The following is a 25,957-nucleotide window of genomic DNA, read 5'->3' as shown; positions in this document are numbered from 1 at the left end:
GAACTCAAAATAGAAGTGCGATAGTTAGTGATGAACAATGTTGGTTTTAATTTGTATACTAATTTGCAAGACTTCCAGTTAGCCTCCTCTAAGTGTTTTTAAAACCACTGGCAATGATCAAACTGAATGCAGTCTACTTACTTCTGAAGCCAGAAGAGTTCCTCACTGCTGTGAAGGAGTCAGCACTCTGCCTGGCTGCTGAAGAAGACGGACAGGGTGAAAGCATCTCCAAGCTGATTCTGAGGAGAGTGTCAGAAGGGTGCTCAGCTACTACACATCTTCCCAACACCTGGCTGAGTGGTTACAGGGAGTCTTCAAAGGAGACAAGCACAAAAAGAGTGTATCAAAATATGTTTATAAAGCATCTTTGAAAAATAAAGTTGCTGCTAACTGTGTGATCAATCTCAAAGTGTATCAGGAACATCACTAAATAGAACTTAAATAGATTTGCATAATAAGGCTTTGTGGGGGAACATGCAATACGCTCTGATTCCAACAGAGAGGTCGGCATTCTGGTTTTCATCTGTAGTTTTCTTATCTCACGATTGAAGACAGTTTAAACAAAAGCTATATAGTTCAATTTTCTTTATATTGCAATTAGTTCAACTTGCAGGCTAATGTTAAAAAAATGACAAATGTCAACAAAGGTTTAACCATCATCTAGTATATGTACCAGGCACCTGAACCTGGAGACATAGCAGTGAATGAAGCTCCTAAATCCCTTCCTCATGCAACTAATGGTCTTATGTTGTGATGCCTGTATTTTCATCAATAGAGAAGATCTACTATTGAAACACATGTGTCTATGGAGGAAAACTCAAATGTGCCTCTTGTATTTCACCCTCATATCAGAAGATTGCTGATTTCTACCTACTGCTGAGGGTCCCATGTTAACCTAAATAATAACTGGGCCTGCTCTATGAGATACAATATTTAACATTCTTTCCCCTAAAATCTACACAGTAATGTCAATTAATATTCAAACACAATAATTTTTAATGTAGGAGTGGACTGAATTTTTGAAAATGTTTTTGAAATGAAGAAAGGCATTGTAATTTTCCATAAGCTATCACTTATTTTGTCTGGAGAAGCAAAAGTGAGGAATAATACAATTCCAAAGGGTATTAATAAGAACCATATAAAATGACACAAAGACAATTCAGGTTTAGTTTATTGCTTCTGCTGTCTCAATTTGTAAAAATGTGTGAAAAATCTTACAAAGTTAAAATTGAACAGGGTGATTATATTGTCCTGAGATAGCTGATAATTAGGACTTAAAAAAAAGGTAGAGCTACGGCTTACAGTTTACATTGAAATCATTCAGAAATGCTAAAAATCAATGCATAGATTAATGGTAAAATGGGATGAAAGTAAATTATAGTTTACTTCATATCACCTTTATGAATCTGCCAACCAACACTATCTTTTTAAAATTTATATTTATTACTAAAGATGTGTCTTATAGAATTAGAAAATAACTCAGACATACCACTTACACACATGAATATAAATCAATCATATGCCAACCACCCTGAGACAGCTATTGTTTGCCTTATTTATTTCCTTCCATGAATATTTTAGCCTAATTTTTACATTTTATATGCATGATAAAAATACAGGAAATCCAAAAGCAAATCCCCCTCCAAAGCAAGACATATACCCAATAGAAGAAACAAATTTCAAATTTCAGAACATCCCCTCAGAAATATTTTATGCATATGTAAATGTGAGTGTGTGTGTATTTTTATACATATATATTATGCCTTGTTTTGCTCCATTCCTTTTATTCATACACCATGAAGATCACTCCTATTTTCTATCAACAACACTATCCATTCTATCCGTGTTCATATGCATACAATATAATCTGCTCATACGGTGTCCCAATTCAAAATTAGGAAGTTTACAGAATTATATTATAAAATGATATAATCAATGTCCATATACATCTATGCATGCACACATATTAGTGAATACATTTATAATAAATTCCTAGAAGTAAAATGTTTAGGCCAAGAAGCCTATTATTGAAACTCTGAGTATGTTCCCTCTCTGTAGTAAAGAGGTGGTACAAAGCAAGAGCAAAATATAAATACCTCCAATTATTATACTAACAACAAAAAAAAGACTGATGCTCAACAGTATTTCCATGTCCTCGCTTTAGTATGAAGAGTATAGTAACTGCTCAATCCTATCTAAATCCCAATCATCTAAAGTTATTTTTATGTATGGTTACATCATTTACTAATGATAACGTTTTCCCTTTTATTACAATACCTTTTATTAGGCAGTTACTATGTGCCACCTGCCCAAAAGCATGTATTATCTAAACCAGTTCTGCCAAGAATCAAATGAAGTAAATACATATCCTTATACACTGCTATGATAAGGATAGAGATGCTTTTTTTTTTTTGAGAGAGAGAGAGAGGAAGCAAAAGAGAGAGAGAGCCCCACAAGGGGCAGAGAGGGAGAGAGAGAAGCGGGGCTCACCCAAAGCAGGGCTTGAGCTCACCTAAGGTGGTGCTCACCTGAAACAGCGATCAAGACCACCCCATGAGGGGCTCAAACTCATGAACCTTGAGATTATGACCTGAGCCAAAGTCTGATGTTTAACCGACTGAGTCACCCAGGTGCCCCCAAATCAATGCTCTTATATCTGATGATGTAAGTGAAGATTTCAGAAAACCATTATAGGATTCTATAGTAAAGAAACACAAACAAGGTACTGGGTTTTTTTAGTCCATATATTTTGGTCAGTGCAATGCTAAAAATAGTAGCTTTTTAGATTGGTATTCTAATACTGCAATTTTCTAGGGTGATCTTACTAAGATTTCCCTTTCTACTTGATATCTTGAAATAAAACATCTTATAAGAAATTCTGATCACTTTCTCAGTTCCAAGTTGTTGCTATGTTGGCCTTCTTCCACGGTTTTAGAAAATTTGGCAACTGTTATTGTTTATGTACATGTATTCCCAAGAAATATGGTTCTTCCTCCAACAATTATCTTGGATGCCAACACTAAACTCTGAAAGAACTCAGGAAACACAGGAAAAACTCGGAAAGTTAATAGGGAATCCTTTTTTCAAAACAGAATCATGACCCCTTTAAGCTCCTAATGGTATTTTCTTCCCCTCTACAATGTCTTTGTTAAGTGTTCTTCAGTTGTCTGAACATACACTTTGATTCAAATGTCACTATCAATAAAGGTAGTACTTTAAAGTCTTATGAGCCTGGATTGGAATCATAGCAGTGACCACCCTACTCAACTTTCTCTCTTAACATGAAAAACAATATTACAACAACTTGTAATTATCACAAGGTATCATACATCTGAAAGTACCAATAATGGGTTAAAATTCATTGCAGACATGTGCTAATGTTGTTTCCCTCAGGACGTTCTTCCTAAGGTTGCCCTAAATTTTACCACATTAAACACTAAAGAAACCCTTGAGATATTTAAAAGTAGCAGTAACATAATCTCCAATATTTCCTTCAATTTTAAGATCTAGTTTGAAAAATTATGAATATACCATCATTACTTCTCTTTCTCCATCTTACTTCCAATTGTACAAAATAAATAACATGAGGGAGATGCTCTTCATTAGTTTTTAATTATATGTACCTTGTATTGAAAATGATTAAAAATTAAGCCTTCAGTCATCTGGATGTTGGATCTACATGATGCAAAAAGCCAGCTGTTTTGAAATATATGAATAAATGAATCAGATGTCTTCACTGTAATTTAATCACTTATCTGATAATCATATAATAATATGTTATTTGGCATAATATAGCCATGATCTTCAGTGGACTACTCTAAAAATGCTATTTTATTAAGACAAGTAAGTTGAAAAAATCTGGACCAGAAAATATAGAATAAAATTGGAAATTAACAGGGGCACCTGGGTGGCTCAGTTGGTTAAGCATCAGACTTTTGATTTTGGCTCAAGTCATGATCTCTGGTTCATGGGATCAAGCCCCCTTATGGGCTCCACACTTGAAGTCTGCTTGGGATTCACTCTCTCCCTCTCTACTTCTCTTTCTGTCTCTCTCTGTCTCACTCTTTCAAAATAAATAAACTTTAAAAAAAATCGGAAATTGTTTCACATTAATGTTTTCTTAAGTGCAAAAATATTTAGGGAATTTATATAAATACTATTATTAAAACATGCCTACTAGATATTTATCCAAGGGATACAGGTATGCTGTTTCAAAGGGGCACATGTACCCCAATGTTTATAGCAGCACTACCAACAATAGCCAAGGTATGGAAAGAGCCCAAATGTCCATGGATGGATGAATGGATAAAGAAGATGTGGTACACACACACACACACACACACACACAATTGAGTATTACTTGGCAATCAAAAAGAATGAAATCTTGCCATTTGCAACCACGTGGATGGAACGAGAGGGTATTATGCTAAGCAAAATTAGTCAGAGAAAGACAAATGTCATGACTTCACTCAGATGAGGACTTTAACATACGAAACACATGAACAGAAGGGAAGGGAAGGAAAAATAATATAAAAACAGGGAGGGGGACAAAAACATAGAGACTTAAATATGGAGAACAAACAGAGGGTTTCTGGAGGGGTTGTGGGAGGGAAGGATGAGCTAAACAGGTAAGGGGCATTAAGGAATCTAGCCCTGGAATCATGGTTGCACTATATGCTAACTAATTTGGATGTAAATTTTAAAATAAATAAATAAATAAATAAATAAATAAATAAATAAATTAAAACAAGAACAACAAAAAACACGCTTACCTCATCACCAGTACTGTTAAACCTAATTTAAAAATTAAATTAGAGGCACCAGTTGAATATTGAAATGCATCTGTGTTACTGAATAAAATTGTAGTATTATATACTCAGCTATAGCAAATGGTGACAAATTGTCATACACCTCCAGGATCATATGATAAATAAATTAATGCACCACTAGAGCATTTGTTGCTTAATGTAAATGTCACATTGCAAATGAGAACAACTAATCATTCCTTTCCTCTAATAGCAAGAGTTCAGCTGTGAAATAAAACATAAATCTTGGTGACCTAAAAATTTTATTACAGCATTTGTAATTTTCTGTTAACAACTCAAGAAAATAATTTTAAGTCATGCTATAAGTCAGTAAAATACAACCCAAGGTGAAGTCTTCCCTGGGATGGACAGAGAGAAGCTAGAGGTAGAGTTGGCTCTACATTGCTTTAAGGAACACATTAATTCATTAAATTTCATAATCATAATTTACAATAATGGATTCTTCATCATAGAAAGCAAACACTAAATTAATAACTTATTTAGTGAAGAAAATCTGATTTTAGTTATAAAAATTATATTTGCTAGGTTGTGGTTACAAAATTCTTATACAAAAATAAATAAGTGTAAAATAAGGCCCAACTGAAATTTTTAGAGCTAGTGAAGCATTTTTCCTTGCATAACTAATATTTCCTTTCAATGACAGAATCCAAAGAATCCAAAATAGTAACAAAAAACTTCAATATATAAATCCTTCACAAGATAACTTCTTGAGGGGCGCCTGGGTGGCTCAGTCAGTTAAGCGTCTGACTTCAGCTCAGGTCATAATCTCACGGTCCGTGGGTTCGAGCCCCGCGTCGGGCTCTGTGCTGATAGCTCAGAGCCTGGAGCCTGTTTCAGATTCTGTGTCTCCCTCTCTCTCTGCCCCTCCCCTGTTCATGCTCTGTCTCTCTCTGTCTCAAAAATAAATAAACGTTAAAAAAAATTTTTTTAAAAAGATAACTTCTTGAATGTCTATCATTTTCAAAGTTTGGGAAACATTTTTTTTTCTTCCCAAAGTCAACTGAGTGGCGTATCTTCAACCCTTGGTGAAGGGAGAGAACTGTACTTGTACTTCTTGCTGTCCTAGCTCATGATCTGCTCTGAAAAAATAAATGTCAGTCCTGCTCTGTTTCTTTGAACACATGGAAAAAATAAAATGCAACATTTTTGTTAGTGGTTTGACAAAAGTCAGCATGCAGATATTATGGTTACACTAATCTGCATGTCAGCCTATGACTCTGATAATAATCTTTTTCAATTAAAAGAAAATATAAACATGTTCTTATCGATATAATGTTTACTTTAACTACATGTATCTACATGTAGTGCTTTCTTCTTTCCTCCTCATTCCTTCCTTCTTTCCTGTCTCTCATTTCATGTCTTCTTCCTTCCCTCCCTCCCTCCCTCCCTCCCTCCTTCCATCTGTCTTCAGTGACTCTTAAGGATTTACTCAAACTTTATGTTTCTTGGTTTTAAAATGATTATAATAAAACCAACATCATAATGCCATTGTGAATGTTATTTGTATATTGCACATGTGCACATACCTATATATGTAGCTTGAAAAAAATTTTTGTTTTATAGAAATCAAAAATCTCTACATTTCAACCTATTTTTCAACTGATTTCCCCTTGATGTTTTACCTCTTTCCATTCCTTTCTTCAGGGTGCTAACTAAGTTTCATAAGGATGAGATGTCATGTCTTGAATATTAGTCCATACTGACCACACTAGTGCTTACTGTGAACATCATGTCATCACAGCTGACTATTACATAGTAGCAAACCTGCATATTCGTGTCTTCTTATCTCAATCGACCTCTGACCATTTATTTGGTTCCATTATGCACGATTCATTGAGACCCTTTATATCTGCCAACTCTGTCTCACTGTCCCTCTCTCCCTTCTCCCTTTCCTCCCTCCTCCCTGTCTCCTCTTCTTGTCTCTCTGTTTCTCTTTCCTATCCTCCCACACTCTCTCTCTTTTCCTTCCTTCCTTCCATGTCACCTCTTGCAGGTGAATTTGGAAATTATTTCATAAAGAAATAATAATCCTATATACTCCCTAAACATAAGAATTTTTCAAAACACATTTAGATAGAATTTCAGAATATGCACATTATATTATGTATTCTCTTCAGAATTCTGACTCATGCATAAATTTGTAGAAATCAGATCTATTTTTTGATATGAATATGATAAAGGATGTGTACCATTTATTAATATTCATTATATAAGTAATACATGAGTACATTTCTTCTTTTAACATTAAATATAATAGATAGGAGTTAGGGGTGGGAAGGAAGGCAGTTGTGGTTATGAAGGGTAGCACGAAAATTGTGAGGATAGAACTATTCTATATTTGGACAGTTTATATATTCCTACATATGTGATAAAATTTAGAAAAATAAATGAAAATACCCACAAGTATATGTAAAACTGATAAAATCTGAATTAAGATAAGTAGATTGTCTCCATGTCAGTTCCCTGGTTGTAACATTAGTATCTTAACACAGTTACATAAGAGGTTACCATTAGGAAAAACTATGCATAGGGTATATGGGATCTCTGTGAATTATTTATCTCAACTGCATGTGAATCTAGATAATGGTATGCCGTGTGCCTTAGAGTGACCTTTAAGGGCCAACAGTTGCAAGCTGCGATCTTAGCATTCATTAATAGAAAAGGAATATCCAGAACATCATGTTTAACACTGCAGCGAATTATTGGGTCCTTATCAAATCACATCTGGATTATAGTGTGTCTCACAGAAAGAATAGGGAAAAACTTAAATCCATTAGTCAACAAAAAGGACTAAATTTCTCCTTGCTTTGGGTACTAGAGTTCATCAGTGGCTTAATTATCAGGACAGGAATTAGATTTTTATCAGGAATGTGGTAGGGTAAATTATCGAACGGCTGAGTGCCCTACTGGGCTTAGGTTGAGTAGAGCCTCTACATGCTCTTAATTGATATTTTCCTTTTTTAGTCAATAATCAAAGAAAAATGTAGATTTCTGGCTTTGGGAAATGTGAGGTGACATAAGAGTGGACGTAAATGCTTAGTAGTGTGGAAAGCAATTCTTCTGTGTTTTTGTAATGGTAGTTGTTTCTTCATTTTTAATCAATTTTAAGCTCTGATAAAAATGCATAACAAATTATATTAAAAATGCATCCACTTAAAATGCATATATCTGAAGAAATACATCTATTATATAAGAAAATTGAATACACACACAGGCGAACTATATATATATATGGTATAGCAGGAATATCTATATAGTATACAAGTAGAAATATATACTTTAAGCATATATGAATAAAGTAGATATTTTGATTAATACACACGGAAGTGTGTATTAGAACACTATATAAGTATAAATAGTGGGATATCTTAATGTATATATAGAGATACGTGAATCGAGAGAGAGAGCATGCCTATAATAAAAACCCTAGAACATATATATTCGATTAGAGTGAGTTGAACATGAAGCTATAAGTCCTGAGAAACTACTGAAAAATTGCAAAGTAGACTCACAGTAGGATAAAAGAAGATTTGGGAGCAATCTTAGACAATCCAAGGACCACATGAACATTGGGAGATGAAAACACTGAAAGCAAGCTGAAAAGCAATATGGGCATAGAAGATGTTTAAAAGCATAAGGAGTACTTCTTTGGAGTGGATGAGGGCTGGCTTAAAACCATACTTACAGGGGCCTCTTAGGTGGCTCAGTTGGTTAAGGATCCAACTTCAGTTCAGGTCATGACCTCACGGCTCAGGAGTTCAAGCCCTGGCTCAGGCTCTCTGCTGTCAGTGCAGAGCCCGCTTCAGATCCTCTCTCTCTCTCTCTCTCTCTCTCTCTCTCTCTCTCTCCTCCCCTCCACCATTCATGCTCTCTCTCTCAAAAATAAACATTAAAAAAAAAATACCACGAGAGAAGAAATAAGAGAATGGAAGTGACAGAAATCACACTTACGATGTACAACTAATGGTTCATCATGTACCTTAGATCTCCTATTGGCCTATAAGCTCTTTTGAGTGCCTTGAATATCACACAGATAATTGTATGCTTCATGGCATCAACCATGCTCACCTACAGACAAGAGACACTCAAGAAATACAAATTAAAGTTTAACTGCAAACAAAGCAAAATCATATACTAAAAAACCTCAAAGAAGTTATTACTTGAGAAGAAAGTTTCTAAGAAAAAAAGATGACTCAAAAAGAGAAGAAAGTTCTAAAAGTAATATCTGTATGGTATGATTAGAAATGATTTTTGATGGCAAAGAGGTTATTGGAAAGAAAGTTAAACGATGAAGAAGACTGCACTGGAGAAATTCTCCATAAGGTCAGATTATAAAGTGGCATGTATAAGAGACAGAAGGAAGGACGCAGAACCAAAGATGAATAGAAAATAATGTTTGCAAAGCATTTTCAGATACATTATTTCATTAGACAGTAACCCTACTGTCCTTGGTCTCTTCTTGCTCTGCATTTTAATACTGACTTGCAAGAGCATGAAGAAACAGTGCTTATTAAATCTGTGAATCTATGACTGACACAAAACTGGGATTTAAAAATGTCTCCATAGGTTTAATGGATGGGCCAAGACTGTCAAAATGAAATATAATAGAGCCAAAGGTAAAGATGCTTAGATTAAAAAACTAAGCTATTATGTGTAGGGTGAAGGATAGGTCTTTAAAGGCAGTTTATGTGAAATACACTTAGGGTATTAATTGTCTCCATGGTCCTTAGGGTCAATAGTTTCAGGGATGCAATCTCAGCATTCATTAATAGAAAAGAAATATCTAGAACAGCAAGTTTAATAGTCACAGTGAATTATTTAGTCCCTATCAAACCACATCTGGAATATAGTGTGTCTCATTCTGAATGCTTGTGAAACATACCTGGAGACAGACATCCTGGAGCATGGCCCAACCCAACCACTACAATGAAAAATGGAAAAAGATAAGAAACAGGGACAATATCTTCAAAATATCATTTGTAAGAAGTGGGAGAAGGTGGTGTTAAAGTCAGAGAACATGATTTGGAATAAAGAATAAAAACTGCATAGGGATTTTGTACATTAAGGAACATGCTATTTGAATAGTCCCACATTAGTATGGGCTGCCTTAGAGCTCACTGTTTGCCAAAACATTCATTCTATATTGTTATCAAAGATGACATTCTTATGTGGAACTTAAGGTCAGAAGAGATGGCCATGAAGATACCTTCTAATGTTAATATTTTATAAGATTGTCTCTAATGATCCAGCCAGGTTTAGGCTGGTCCTTCTTCAAAAGCAAACTGACTTTCCTGCACCCTGAGAGGATGGCTTTGTGGAAAGGCCTCTTCCAAAGTAATAAGGAGAAGATATACATGTATATTTCATCATTGGATTTATAATATGATAAATATTTAAGACAATAAATGAGAACATTAACACAAATCCTAAGATATATCTATAAGCAATACATTCCTATTCCAACACATATGTGTGTGGGCAGGGGTTTTAGTTTTAAATAGTTTTTCAGTATGTTCTAGTTTGTGAATATTGATTGTTGACCAAAGGAACTGTAATTTCCTTTATAACTAAAAATGTATGCATTTAAATTTTACTGTAAGTGCTATTAGCTCAGTGAACTTTAAGTCTCTAAGAGCACAATTTTATTTTCTTCTTTAGGGTGATTACATGCATTAGCCAAATGATTCTGCATAGGTGTAACTCAGAATAAAAACCAATTTCAGTATTTTATGTGTGTACTTAACCATTTTCAAAGCTTTTTCACACATATTATTTAGTGTGGTCTTCAAAATAGTCTTGTAAGACAGGTAGCACTATTATTTGATCTCATTTCCAAGACCCAAATACAAAAAGTATTTGCACAAAGCCATGCTGTTATTTGGTAGCAGGTAAAAGAACAGCCTATAGAATCTCTGATTCGTGGAAGTCTCTTTCCATTCAACTCCATTTTACACGTTTTTGGAAAAAGTTATTCAAGCACAAGAAACTTTAACCAGGTCATGTCAAGAAAGAAGAGAATTGATAGCACTATAAAGGACGTGAGCAATAAGAAATAAAATGGAAATTTAATTCATAGGAGCCAAATTGGTAAATCATTTATGCACACTCCTAATTTATTTTGGAGCTAACGGCAATATATGTTGAAACTTATCTCAATATATCAAAAATGAATAAACTGAACAGAAAATGTACTTTAATATGGAAATGTAAGTTAGAGACAGTTTCAAAATGTGCATGTATGCCTACTGATGTTGACTTAAAGTTGCCATTTTTGAAATTAGATTATTAAAATATGTGCTGGTTTTCTGACCTGCATCAGTAACTCTACTTCTCATCGAATATTTCTCATCAAATCGATGAAGTTCTCTTCATTCAATGTCCTTAATATCTAGCTCTAGCCGCACTGATTCCCCACTACCGTTATCTCAATTCACAATTTCACTCTCTTACCTACATTAATACACCTTCATAAATGGAATTTTTGTTCCTGTCCTATCACAAGACAACATATCCTCCATATTTAATTTTGCCACCACATAATTATCTCTATAAAATGTATACCAAATTCTGTGTCATATATAAAATTCTAGTATGGCATACAAGGCACATATACATCTGGCTTCAAGCATTCTTCATGCCCCTAAGCTCCATGCATACTAGCCCATGTATTTTCAAAAACAAACTTTAAAATTTCACACTATACTTTCAAAATCTCAAGCCAACTCGCCTTTTGGGTAAGTGAGGCCTCTCTGCATTGGTGGCTTCCTTGATATGGAATACTCTTATCCCTCTTCTTTGCCTAGCTAACTCCTTATCTTCCAAACTTAGCTCCAATGTTGAAGTGAGACAGAGAAGGGGAGGGAAAAAAAACTAATGGGTTACATGATCAATTTATATTAAAACAAATTATTCTGGCTAATGCTGACCAATGTGGAAGAGGACAAACCAGTTAGGAGATGATTTCCTTAGTCCAGGATACAGATAAAATTTTTAGAGTAGGATGGTGGCAGGAGCACGAAAAGAACTTGGTAGAGACCTGTCTGATGCTGAGTCAGTGCAAACATCATGCTACTATAGAGCATAACTGAAATTGTGACTCTATGACTGACCAGCTTTACGATTATGGGAAAGTCCTTTTACCCAAGCACCAATGATCTCATCTAATATATTTTACATGAAAACTTAAATGAGATCATGTAAGTGAAGAATTAACACAAAAGCCTGGAATATAGCTGGTAGACAAAGAGGGACCTTACCTTGTAAAAAGTATCAAATATGCTAATTTTGAGACAAATTTAAAAAGACAGAAAAAAGGACCCCCCTCCCGAATTCATATGATCTAAAAACAATAACAACAACAAACCAACAAAAGCCCAAAAGGTTTAGATAATTTCAACCACAAGCAAAAGGAAAAAAATAGAGTGACAAAGACTTGTAGTCTGTGTGTGCTCAGACCTTAGTCCTAGACTCAAGGCTCTCACACTTTTTAAAAATTTTTTTCAACGTTTATTTATTTTTGAGACAGAGAGAAACAGAACATGAACGGGGGACGGTAAGAGAGAGAGGGAGACACAGAATCTGAAACAGGCTCCAGGCCCTCAGCTGTCAGCACAGAGTCCGATACCGGGCTCGAACTCACGGACCGCGAGATCATGACCTGAACCAAAGTCGGAGGCTTAACCGACTGAGCCACCCAGGTCCCCCGCTCACATTTTTTTTTTATTGTTGTTGTGGCTGTTCTTGGGCAAGTTAACTAATTTCTTGCATTATCAAATATTTTGATTATAAAGTAAAGCATTTACACTATATAAAAAAATTTCTTTTCACTTTTGAAACTGAACATCTAGATACCAAATGCTCACTTTTTACAGGGCATTCTACTGGGCACTACCCATGTAATAACCTCAAAAGGGCCTTTTATTCAGTTTAAAACTGGAGTGCAAAAATAAAGAAAAAAACTTTTAATTTAAAGAATCACCTCTTTATAGATGGTAGTTACACTTGTGGTGAGTATAGCATAACATATAGACTCAAATCACTGTGTATGCATGAAATTAATGTAACACCACACATCAACAATACTTTAATTCAAAAAGTCATCTCTTCCATAAAAGTATTGAAATCATCAAGAGCTGTTGAAGCATTATCTAACAAATTCAAGAAATTACTGAAATTACAAAAGTATTTTCACTCAAACTAGTAACATTCATTTCTGTACTTCAAAAGAAATTATTGTTGCAAAAAAATAAATAAGGATAGGGAATATTGTTTTTGGTAGTTTGATTAAATGATAAATGCAAAGAGTGACCTTCACTTTCAATATTTAACTGCAATTCAGATTCATTTTTTTTAAATACATATGTAAATAAATAGCTAAGCTGAAGGGGAGTTTTTAAGCCAAAATGGATGGGTCTTTAGCATTATTGGTTAGTACATTCATTTTTTTAAAAGGCCTCACAAAAACAACATACTTGATCAATTTTTGATGGAGTCATTAAAATTAAAGTTGCCATTTTTGTCAAAGTGATAAAAATGTCTCTCATCTAAAATGCTCAGATATTCAACTGAGTTAAGAACATTAGAACCAGGAGACTCATAAAATATTTTGGCTTCAAAATAAAAGACAGCTATAAAATTTGGAAACTTTCCCAATCTTATGCAGTAGACTTGATGGATTCGCTTAATGATGAAGAATTAAGAAAGTTAGAAGTCTAGAAAAAGACTATAACTCTTATTTGTAAACAAAATCTGAGAGTTAATTAAAGGACTAGAAACATTTATAAGGATCATGCGATGTCTTCCACTCTTATTAAAAGATAGATAGGGATATGGGTTTCAATTCATTTTATTTTTAGAGTTGAACTTTCTATGGTCATTTTTTGAAAGGGATAAACAGAGATGTGTTTTTCCTTCATTAAAAATCTTTGAGTTCATTAAGATGATCTATCTCTAGAAGTCTCAGACACTGTTAGACTTTTTTTGCAGAGTGATTCTATGCAGTCTTTTATTTTCTTCTCAATTATAGATTTGTTTTTTTTTTTTTAATTTTTGGTCTGAACTCTCAAAGAGGTAGTTCCAGCCATTTTATTTGTGTTTTCTTCAAAAAGAAGCAACACCAACTAATTATGTCTGCATGTACTTTACTGATTGCTGACCCTGCAAGTTTATCCAGTAAATGTGACTAATGGCAGATTGCCCAAAGGGAGGTTACAGCCCCTTAAGTTTTGTAAAAGCCACACAGAGTAGAAATATTGCCAGCGACATCACCAGAATCTTTCCACTAAATGAGGACTGATCTGAAAACAAGGATGGGTCTATGTTACTGCAGTGTCATGAAAACAAAGCAGATACCAACTGAAATGAAAAAAATAAAAGCTCCCTAGGGATGTTCTAATGTAATTTGCATGTGATTAAAGCTAGAATAAATTCCTAAAGAAGAATTTAAGGAGAAACAAAAGTGGTTTTCTTAGGAAACACACCATAGACAACATTTCAGAAAAGGTTAAAATGAATTTAGAACCATTTAGATGGTTTTCTTCCAATAGACTTCTCATGTTCTCAATAAATCCTAAATGCTACAAGAAGATTCTTCCAAAAAACTCTGAAAACAACATCTGGGTGTTTCTAAACATGGAGATCCTGAAAAGTAAAGCTTGTTTTGGTACTTCAAAAAAGGAATTAATAATCAACCCCTAAGGTATGGCGGGTGAATTATTTTTTCTTTGATCTTTCTCTTTTGGCCACCTGTCCCTTTTCAGTCTCCATTCTAGATATCACAAGATAGTAAGTAACTCCATGCTATCCTGGAATATCAAATTCAGTCGTATCTGCAACTAGCCTTTCTGGAGTGAGAGAAAGCAATTGCAGTAGAGGTTTATTGGCTACCCCGACACTTTCTGCCCCCCAACACACACACCTCCCAACACCAACCCAACTTTCACGGTTGACATATTTTAGGCATACAGACACTGAAAGGACTTTGACTCAGAATCCTGTTATGCATCCAAAGGCATTGCCAGTATGAAGAGCCATAATTTTCAGATTTCAATTCTGAATATTTTGAAATTTTTTGTTGTTGATACTGTTTGTTTTTATTTTTATTATTATTGTTGTTTTTACTCTACCATGGTGCTTGACTTTTGCTACTTTACCTCAATTGCTGATTTGAAATTCATAGAACACTTACCTCAATATTAAATGTTATTGAGGTAAAACCTTACCAATAAAAAGCTCACCATTTTACACTAAAAATGACTTTTAAATTAATTTTCAATATTAAGATTATAGTTCTCCAGGCATGTATAAAGTCATTAGCCCCAAATAAATGATTAATAGAAGTTTTGTCACTGCAAAAGTCCAATGGATATTCCATTTTTTAACTTTTTTTAATGTTTCTTTATTTTTGAAGAGAGAGACACAGAGTGTGAGCAGGGGAGGGTTAGAGAGAGAGGGAGACACAGAATCTGAAGCAGGCTCCAGGCTCTGAGCTGTCAGGACAGAGCTTGATGTGGCGCTTGAACTCAGGAACTGTGAGATCATGACCTGAGCCGAATTCGGATGCTCAACCGACTGAGCCACCCAGGAGGTCCTGGATATTCCATTTTCAACTGAAAGTGCCTTACTGTGTATCAGTATTCATGTATTACAAAGGTTTCATAAAATACCAATATACTATAACCCTGTCCTGGAAAACATTCAAACGAGAATAAGGATGAATAAAGAACTAGTAAACAGTCTGAAAGGCAAATAAATAATTTTACGTAAAAATGTTAATATTACAATTACAACCTTTTATTTATATTATATATTGCATATAATGCATATATTGCTCTGGCGAACATTATGTTGATTCAGTCTTTTTACGGAAAACTTAGCAACTATTTTTAAACTAGCACCCATATTACTATCTGGTACATATCTATACATTTTAACAGTTTAAGTATAAAGCAAAATATGCTTTATAACTTTGAACCTCATGTAAAGAAGGGAAGTTAATAATAGAATAATCTGACAGAGGAGAAGATGGTGCATCAAAATCAAAAGGGCCTTTGAAAGGTAAGTGACTGATTCCTGTAACAGCCATTAAAAAGTCAAAAGAGTGGGGGGTACCTTGGTGGCTCAGTCAGTTAAGCATCCAACTTCAGCTTAGGTCATGATCTCATGATTCATGGGTTTGATCCCTGGGTGGGGCTCTGTGCTGACAGCTTAGAGCCTAGAGCCTGCTTTGGATTCTGTGTCTCCTTCTCTTTGTCCCTCCCCCACTCATTCTCCCTCTCTTTCTCTCTTTCAAAAGTAACCATTAAAAATTTTTTTAAGTCAAAAAAATAGGAAAAATGAATGCACTTTTATTTAGACTATGGAGAAAGTATGACTAAGTTCATCTACAATTACAAGGGCACATCCGGCTTTAATCTCAACATTCTAATGTCCCTATGGAAATTCATCATGATAGATGTTCTTCTACTTATTATTTATAAAATGTTCCTGAAAGGATATATATACGTATTACTTACTCTAATGCACATTAGCAAAGAATTACATTTCACATAGTCTATTGTTTATTTAACAGAGTTTGAGGGGAGCCAGGATGGCTTAGTCTGTGGACCATGCAACCCTTGATCTTGGGGTCATGAGTTTGGGTCCCTCATTGGACATAGAGCTCACCTTTAAAAAAAATAAATAAAAGATGGAGTTCCACCAAACTATGACTTAATAAAGAAGAGCTTTAACTGATAGGAATTGGGAAGGAAAAAAGTAAGGTACTTTACAGAAAAACAATGGTGAAAGTTCCATGGATTCCTTTGAATAATCAGATTTATAAAATCAGATTATTAGGAATACAGATGTTGAAAACAATAAATAAGGGGAGCAAAGGCTGTATTTTACTTTTGAGCTCCAAACAGGGACAGTCCTACAGCAAATAACAAACCAAGCTATTTAATTAATGTGTTCCCGTTTTGTCTAATTAATCTATTGTCATCAATCATACTTGGTACTACATGCTTGGGTCTGTCAAGTAAGATTTTAAAAACAATAACTAGATATAAGGACTATCAAATGAATAACTTATGAGAAATTTCAACCAACTGCATCATAATTTTCTATTCAGGAGATCAGGTTAGCACTTTGAACAATAACATTGTCCAACATGTGTTTTAAGCCTAACATGAGAGAATGCAAAATATATATAAAATTGAAGAGTTAGGAGTAAATAGTGATTATTTCAGAGAAGAAAAGAATGTGCCTTCAGCATACAGTGACCTAGATGTCCCATGAAGTAGATTCTAGGAGTATATTCATGTCCCATGAAGTATTCCCTAGGAGATCTGCAGAGATTTTAAAAAGGAAAACAATACAGTTCAATGGAGACTGAGAAATATGTGGCCAGAAACTCTGAAATAATTACATAGCCTTGGCAATTTGATAGGGATTACATCCCTATCAAATATTAACCAACACCTGGAAAATAGATTGGGCTGAGGGTAAAACAGGTATAGATATATAAAAAAATTTTTGTTCTCCAAAGGATGGCATTGTAAAAGAGGAACTAAAGAGGACTTCTGGGTTTCTTTTTGAGCCAGCTGACTAGTTTCCATGTGTCAGGCAATAGAAAATATCTGGTAAGGGTTAGAAGAGACAGGTTAGAAGATATCTTTCTAGGCCTGACTAACTGCCATACGGAATAAAATTTATGAAGCAAGATGCAGTCAAATGTCAACTGTTTCCAAAAAAACCAGATGAAGCCATGCAAGAAAATGAAAAGCAGAAAGCATGAGGTAATACCTTGGGTTCCAAATCTGATAGCCATGGTATCTTATGCTGAGCCTACTTCTTAATAACTATCACTCGGGGATGATGTGAAGGCCTTTATTTTTTTTTTTTTAACGTTTATTCATTTTTGAGACAGAGAGACACAGAGCATGAACGGGGGAGGGTCATAGAGAGAGGGAGACACAGAATCTGAAACAGGCTCCAGGCTCTGAGCTGTCAGCACAGAGCCCGACGCGGGGCTCGAACTCACAGACCGCGAGATCGTGACCTGAGCCGAAGGTGGACGCTCAACTGACTGAGCCACCCAGGCACCCCGATGTGAAGGCCTTTAATCCCCGACTTTTTCATTCTAGAATTAGGATACTAATTCTAGACACCTTGGTAAAGTGCTCATAAAACTTAAATGAGAGAATGAGTGTAAGGCTCTATTTCTTATGTATAAGTGTATCATAACTGCTGCTAAATTTGACTAATAATATGAAACTACTAAGAAATAAGAAAGGAAAAGGACAGGGGTGCCTGGGTGGTTCAGTCAGTTAAGCATCCAACTTCAGCTCAGGTCAAGACCTCACAGTTTGTGAGTTGGAGCCCCACATGGGGCTCTGTGCTGACGGCTCAGAGCCTGGAGCCCACTTTGAATTCTGTGTCTCCCCCTCTCTCTGCCCCTCCCTGCTCACAATCTGTCTCTCTCTCTCTCAAATAAGTACACTTTAAAAAAAATTTTTTTTTAAAAAAGGAAAAGCCCCAAGGCAAAATATCCCAGTGGTTTATTGACTTCATATAGTCAATAAAAGTAACAATTAAAAAAGAAGACATCCGAATGGCCAACAGGCACATGAAAAGATGTTCAACATCGCTCCTTATCAGGGAAATACAAATCAAAACCACACTCAGATATCACCTCACGCCAGTCAGAATGGCCAAAATGAACAAATCAGGAGACTATAGATGCTGGAGAGGATGTGGAGAAACGGAACGCTCTTGCACTGTTGGTGGGAATGCAAATTGGTGCAGCTGCTCTGGAAAGCAGTGTGGAGGTTCCTCAGAAAATTAAAAATAGACCTACCCTATGGCCCAGCAATAGCACTGCTAGGAATTTATCCAAGGGATACAGGAGTACTGATGCATAGGGGCACTTGTACCCCAATGTTTAAAGCAGCACTCTCAACAATAGCCAAATTATGGGAAGAGCCTAAATGTCCATCAACTGATGAATGGATAAAGAAATTGTGGTTTACATACACACAATGGAATACTACGTGGCAATGAGAAAGAATGAAATATGGCCTTTTGTAGGAACGTGGATGGAACTGGAGAGTGTGATGCTAAGTGAAATAAGCCATACAGAGAAAGACAGATACCATATGGTTTCACTCTTATGTGGATCCTGAGAAACTTGACAGAAACCCATGGGGGAGGGGAAGGAAAAAAAAAAAAAAGAGGTTAGAGTGGGAGAGAGCCAAAGCATAAGAGACTCTTAAAAACTGAGAACAAACTGAGGGTTGATGGGGGGTGGGAGGGAGGGGAGGGTGTGATGGGTATTGAGGAGGGCACCTTTTGGGATGAGCACTGGGTGTTGTATGGAAACCAATTTGACAATAAATTTCATATATTAAAAAAAAGTAACAATTAAGGACTGTTAAAAAATAATAATCTGATAGAAGGCAGGAAAAAAATAGGGGAATTTGGTGCTGAAAAGTAGTAACTGATTACTTAGATATGAAATAAAAAGCTCAAAGAGTAGGAAAAACGATGCTTTTACTGTGGTTGTGGGGAAAAGATGAATTAAAAACTGATATGATAATCATGTGGTGGGTAAATGAGATTAGTGTACAGATGAAAATAATTATTGCATACAATAAATTTCTAAGTTTAGCTCATTACATTATATTGCACAGTAATTATAGCACATTGCTGAAAATATGTTTACAATTTTAAATTTCTTAACCATGTTGGCCCAGATTATATCTACCCTCAGCAATACAAAGTACAACTTTATAATGCTCTATAAAAATGGAGTATGCATATTTATTACATTACACAAAGATAAAAGAAAAAAATGATAATATTTGCTGTTTTTCTGCTTAAAACATACTGTAATAGGTCTTTGTACTTTTAATTAGTGTATGTCAATTCATGCGAGCTCATGAACATCATTTTTAAAGCTCAAATGCATATTAGAATAAATTTTAGATAAAGGTGCCAGTTAATTGATAATGAAATATAAATGTCTTAATCTGTTTTAAAAGCTTTTAGTTTGTAATTTTGGTGGCCTCAAAGACATGCTGTAAACTTAAAAGGTTGTTTTAGTCTTGCTAAATGTGACAAATTAGGGATGGCTTTCAATGTTTTAAAGTCATTTGAATAAGATATTTAAAAGAAATATCCTTAAACATTGGGGTACAAGTGCCCCTATGCAACAGCACTCCTGTATCCCTTGGGTAAATTCCTAGCAGTGCTACTGCTGGGTCATAGGGTAGGTTTATTTTTAATTTTTTCTTTGTAGCAACGTGGATGGAACTGGAGAGTGTTATGCTAAGTGAAATAAGCCATACAGAGAAAGACAGATACCATATGGTTTCACTCTTATGTGGATCCTGAGAAACTTAACAGAAACCCATGGGGGAGGGGAAGGAAAAAAAAAAAAGAGGTTAGAGTGGAAGAGAGCCAAAGCATAAGAGACTCTTAAAAACTGAGAACAAACTGAGGGTTGATGGGGGATGGGGGTGGGGTGGGTGATGGGTATTGAAGAGGGCATCTTTTGGGATGAGCACTGGGTGTTATATGGAAACCAATTTGACAATAAATTTCATATATTGAAAAAAAAAGAAATATCCTTTTTTTTTCTTTTAACAGATATTGCCATTAGATTTTCTTTTTCTTTTCTTTTTTTTTTTAATTTTTTAAACATTTATTTTTGACAGAGCAAGACAGAGTGAGTGGGGGAGGGACAGAAAGAGAGGCAGAGACACAGAATCCGAAGCAGGCTCCAGGCTCTGAACTGTCAGCAGAGAGCCCCACACGGGGCTCGAACTCACGACCACAAGAATAATGACCTGAGCCAAGTCAACGGCCCAACTGACTGAGCCACCCAGGCGCCCCTTTTCTTTTTTTTATTGCATTGTGGTAAGAACACTTAACTGAGATTGAACCTCTACACAGATTTCTAAGTTACAATAGAGCATTGTTATCTATAAGGACAATGTTGTGGAGCAGGTCTCTATAATTTATCAATTTCGACTAACTGAAATTTTATTCCCGTTTCCTCCTACACCCCAGCCCCTGGCAACCACCACTCTATTCTTTGCTTCTATGAGTTTGACTATTTTAGATACTTCATATAAGAGAAATCACACAGTATTTCTTCTTCTGTGATTGGTTTATTTCACTTAGTATAATGTCTTCAAGCACAATCTGTCATTTCTTATGTTGAATTTTACTAAAAACTTTTAGCAAAGGTTTTTATTTATATTTTTGGGGTCTGCTTTTTTGTCTTTTGTCTTCTCTTCTAATATTAAATATATGTTGTATATATATTATATATATATATATATATTCTCTTCCAATATCTTATATATAAAATAAAATCTTAAAGGATGAAAATAATAAAATTATTTGAACAATATTTGGTGTGTCACAAACAAAGGTGTTATTAGAGAGAATGTAGGGGAATATAATGAAGTTGTATTAGAGGTAAACTGAAAGTTACAGATCACTGAGTTACATGGAGCCATGATAAAAACAGTGGTGAAGATAAAGGCTACATGTGGATGATTTCAAATAATAGCTCTTATAATAGTAAGATAATTTTAGCAGTGATTTCTTAAAATATACATATGCATAATGGATGTAAAAATACCATGCAACATGACTACCAAGGAATGCTATAGTCGGGCTGTTTCCATATTTTAAAAACTTACACATTTAAAAAGTTATCAGCTTAAAAATAAGGTACTCACTCAAAATACACAATTTTTTCTGAAATAGAAAATCTTAAATAGAACAAACAAGATGATATATTTCAATAAATACATATGTAAGCCCCTTATAAATGATTTGAGTACCCACGGTCAGTATAAGAGCAAAACAACAGGGGTGCCTGGCTGGCTCAGTCAGTTAAGTGTCAGACTTCAGCTCAGGTCATGACCTCACAGTTCCATGGGTCCTGCAGTATGCCCAGGACCCTGCAGTCCTGCAGGACTGCCCAGTCCTGCAGTATGGAGCCTGCTTGGGATTCTCTCTTCCTCTGCCCCTCCCCTGCTCACACTCTCTTCCTCTCAAAACTGGATAAATAACCGTTAAAAAAAAAAAAGAGTAAAACAGCAACAAAGACACAGTCCTACTGAGGTGTCCTTTTTTGCTTTTCATATGATTACTAAACACAAAGGATTCTACCAGTTTATGATTCTGGAAGTCCAGAGAAAAAGTACTTGAGAAAAGACGTGAAGACCCTGGATCTTTCTAGTCTGACACTCTGTAAGTCTAGCATTCAGCTTCATCCTAAGGCTACTCCCCTTTGTGGTTGTAAGATGGCTTCTGGTGGCACTTGCTTCTTTAATTGCACCTGCTGCAAGGGATGCAAGGGCAAAAACCTCTCTCTCTAATCCTGAAAATTACTCTTCTACCAGTTTTAATGGCCCAACAGAGGTCACATGTCCATTCATCAAGTAGTAGTGGAATGTCAATTGCTAATGCTTAGAACTGGGTTTCTGAAACCAGTTGTTAACAAGACAGACGGGATTATTATGACTGGCTCAAGTTAATCAAGCCTAGGCTGTGGAGCTTTGCCCACTCACCTAAATGACCATGCAGTCAGTGAGAAGTAAGATACATTTGAGGAAATCAACCATAATGTCTACTGCACCTGATAAGGGCATCCCTTCCATACAGACATGGCATGATAAACAACTACAACTAATACAAACAATTTTACTTGTAGAAATAAAACATTTTATAATTTTTAAATGTGCAATATAGGTTAAGTATGTACAAAATAAAGGCTTAAGAATAGTTACAATAACTGGTATTTTTGCCTGTTTTTAGCGAAAGACATAGTTCTGTGCCCTTTCTAATCCATGTCAAACAAATCAAAGGACAGGTACATAACTTGACATTTAATAATATGGTTGGCTAATTCAATAAACTCAATGGTTACTGGTACCAGTGATACTTCAAACTGCAAGACAGAAAAGTACATATTCTAGAATTACATTCCATAACCATCTTATTGTGAACCTACTATCTGTCAGGCATTTAGCTTTAATAAAGTAGGTATGGTATTTCCTTCTGACAGATGAGGAAGTAGATGTATAAAATGGCTAAGTAACTTCTCCAAGGTCACTAAGTTAGTAAGAGACAGATCCAAGACCATAGTCAGTTCTCTTAATATAAATCCAATTATCTTACGCTATATGCATTGAAAGGTATCTACATTTTATCCATGCCTAATAAGACATTAAAAGTGGGTACTTTCAGCCTTTGTTTTGGGAGAGGTCCCAAAAGCTAAGAGCACAAAGGTGACAGGTATAGCCATATTTCATAGTGAATACATTTCCTCTAGGTTGCCATGCATGACTCTTGTTTCAGCCATCAGACATTTTGTCTATTACCTATATTGGGGTAAACTAAAATAAACCTAGTCTTGTTTGCTAACATGAGTTTCATATTTGATCAGCTGAAGTATAGGTACTTTTGACTCATCATCGATGGAAGTATAACTCTTTATTTTCTACGACCCTAGCCAGAACTCCAGCCATATAGCCTAGATCATGAATGCAGGCTCTAAATCCTGTTTAATGACTTTTGGCCCATAATCCTCTTGTAGGGTAAATAAGAGGCTTGAGGCTGAAGAAATGAGGAAACTTCTTGCAGGAATTCATAGGAATGTTGTTACATTTTTCCTCCTTATATCTCCGACAAGAAAGGAAGTATGAGAGTCCTTTCTCTTAAGTTCAATGAGGAACATCAGAGGCACTGTTCCTAGAGATTGATTTGTGCCTCCGAAAGGTTACAGAGGAAGTTGAGACTGATACCGGACCACAGCTTAGAAATTCTAAAGGTAAGGAGGTTATCTGGCTGGCATTCTGGCTAGGGACATAGAAAGTAAAGAGGGTTATACTTCTATCAGTGACGAGTCAGAAGTACCTATATTCCAGACGATCATATGTGAAACTCTTGTTAGCAAACAAGACTGGGTTTATTTTAAGTTACCTAAATATAGGTAATAGACAAATTTCTGACAGCTGAAACAAGAGTCATGCACTGCAACCCAGAAGAAATGCATCGTCTATGTAATAACGAGAGAATCCAATCTCTCAGAACCTACAAAAGTAACTTCCAAAATATTTCATAAGAAAAGTCAGGTTAGAATATCCACCAATCCCAGGAAGCACTGCTACCAGGGAATGTCAGTACCAAGCAAGCAAGATTCTTCCTCATCTTCAAGTCTTTCTCCTTTTCCAAACTCCAGCCTCACATTGGAAACCAAAACACAGTGAGTGGGGGAGGGGAAGAAAGAAAAGTGGGAAAAGAGAACAACTTGAATATTACCCCCACTCTACCATACTGAAGAGTCTAACTGGAAATAACTCTGAGCTGGAAGAGGGTAGAGCACCAGGAATTTACGTAGAAATGAGTAACTGGAAAATTATATTGGACTGCCATTTAATTTCTGAAATTAGATTATTATTTTTTTTAATTTTTTTAACGTTTATTTATTTTTGAGACACAGAGAGACAGAGCATGAACGGGAGAGGGGGAGAGAGAGGGAGACACAGAATCTGAAACAGGCTCCAGGCTCTGAGCTGTCAGCACAGAGCCTGATGCAGGGCTCGAACTCACAGCCCTCACGGACCGCGAGATCATGACCGGAGCTGAAGTCAACCGCTTAACCCACTGAGCCACCCAGGCGCCCCAATTAGATTGTTATTATAAGCAAAAGAGTTTGAAAAGCATTTATATTTTCCAACAGTGACTGAAGAAGTTGTGGGACTTGCATAAAATTGGTACAAATGGAAGGACAGCACAGTCCATGTTGGGACAATAAGAGAAAGAAGTGGTTTCTTTATGAGTGCACCCGGATGAGCACTGTGCTTTCAAGATGCTGGTACCATACAACAAAATACTAACAATAGTAACGACGACCTTGTATTTTAATGAATTACCTTCCAAATCGTCTATATGCAGTAACTGTACTTCTTTAACTTCATTATGCACTGCAAAAGGAACTAAAATTGGGGGGATTATAAAGACTTGGGTGCAAATCTTAGGTGTTTGCGTATTCTAGTTTTGCACTCTTTAATCTATTCACTTGTCATCCTCAGCTTCTTCGTGTATAATTATGATACGTATGCTTTCCTTTAACATGGCTTTTCTCAACCAGATATGATTTTGTCTCATGGAGGATATTTAGCAATATGAAATGACATGTCTACTTGTTATAACTGATAGGTGTGCCTGGCATCTGACAGGTAAAGGCCAGAGATGTTGTTAAATATCTGACAGTATCCAGGACAGTCACCCAAAACAAACAAACAAAAAAATTATCTGACTCCAAAATCAATGTTGATGAGGTTGTGAAAATTTGCTACAATGCCCATTAGAATTATAAAATATGTAAAATATCAACCTCTGGATGTGACACAGAATAGACACTTAATGAAAGCTAACGTAACCATTAGCACAGATCTGACTACAAGTAAAAGAAAATCTAACTTAAATTGGATTAAAAGAAGAAAAAGTATTAGTTGGCATAAAGGAAGCTGTGGGGAGGATGGGCTTCACCAGTGATCAGAGACTCAGATTATTAGGGACTCAAGTTTTTCTAGCTCCCCTTACATGCAATGTTCATTTTACTCTAAAGATGGGCCCCTTACCATGTAGATGCCACTGAGTTTAAAGCTACATGTTTTGGCGTTCACATTTAGCAAAGAGATAGACAAATACAGTTTTATAGGTCTCTTTTAAGTACAAGAATATGCTGTCACAACTGTGCCCAGCCAATGTGTCCTCAACATGCAATGACTGATTCCAAGCCTGGCCCAAGCCATTGCCGACCGTATCATGGCAAGACAGAAAGATCAAGTATGTTTGGTTTAAGATGACCAGATGGGATATAATGGAAAGTAGATGTAGAAAGGATAACCACAATGTCTTGAACTGCTAATTAAGGGGCACCTGGGTGGCTCAGTCGGTTAAGTGTCTGACTACAGCTCAGGTCATGATCTTGCGGTTTATGAGCTCGAGCCCCACATCAGGCTCTGTGCTGTCAGCTAGGAGACTGGAGCCTGCTTCAGACTGTGTGTTTCTCTGTCCCTTCCCTACTTGTTCTCTCTCTCTCTCTTTCTCTCTCTCAAAAATAA

The 25,957-nt window shown here is 35.7% G+C and overlaps 1 protein-coding gene across 6 annotated transcripts in view; it reads right to left on the bottom strand.

Annotated features, from left to right (window-relative positions):
- LRFN5 (leucine rich repeat and fibronectin type III domain containing 5) overlaps window positions 1–25,957 on the bottom strand; it is a 251,687-nt gene that overhangs the window by 125,300 nt on the left and 100,430 nt on the right. For all 6 annotated transcript variants that reach the window (XR_009264428.1, XM_058738919.1, XM_058738918.1 and 3 more), the window contains exon 2: window positions 142–312. The gene's annotated coding sequence lies outside the window, so the exon portion shown is untranslated. The remainder of the gene's footprint in view (window positions 1–141; window positions 313–25,957) is intronic.

This window comes from Neofelis nebulosa, chromosome 7 (assembly GCF_028018385.1).
Source record: "Neofelis nebulosa isolate mNeoNeb1 chromosome 7, mNeoNeb1.pri, whole genome shotgun sequence".
NCBI lineage: Eukaryota > Metazoa > Chordata > Mammalia > Carnivora > Felidae > Neofelis > Neofelis nebulosa.
This window is presented reverse-complemented; position numbering and strand designations above follow the sequence as displayed.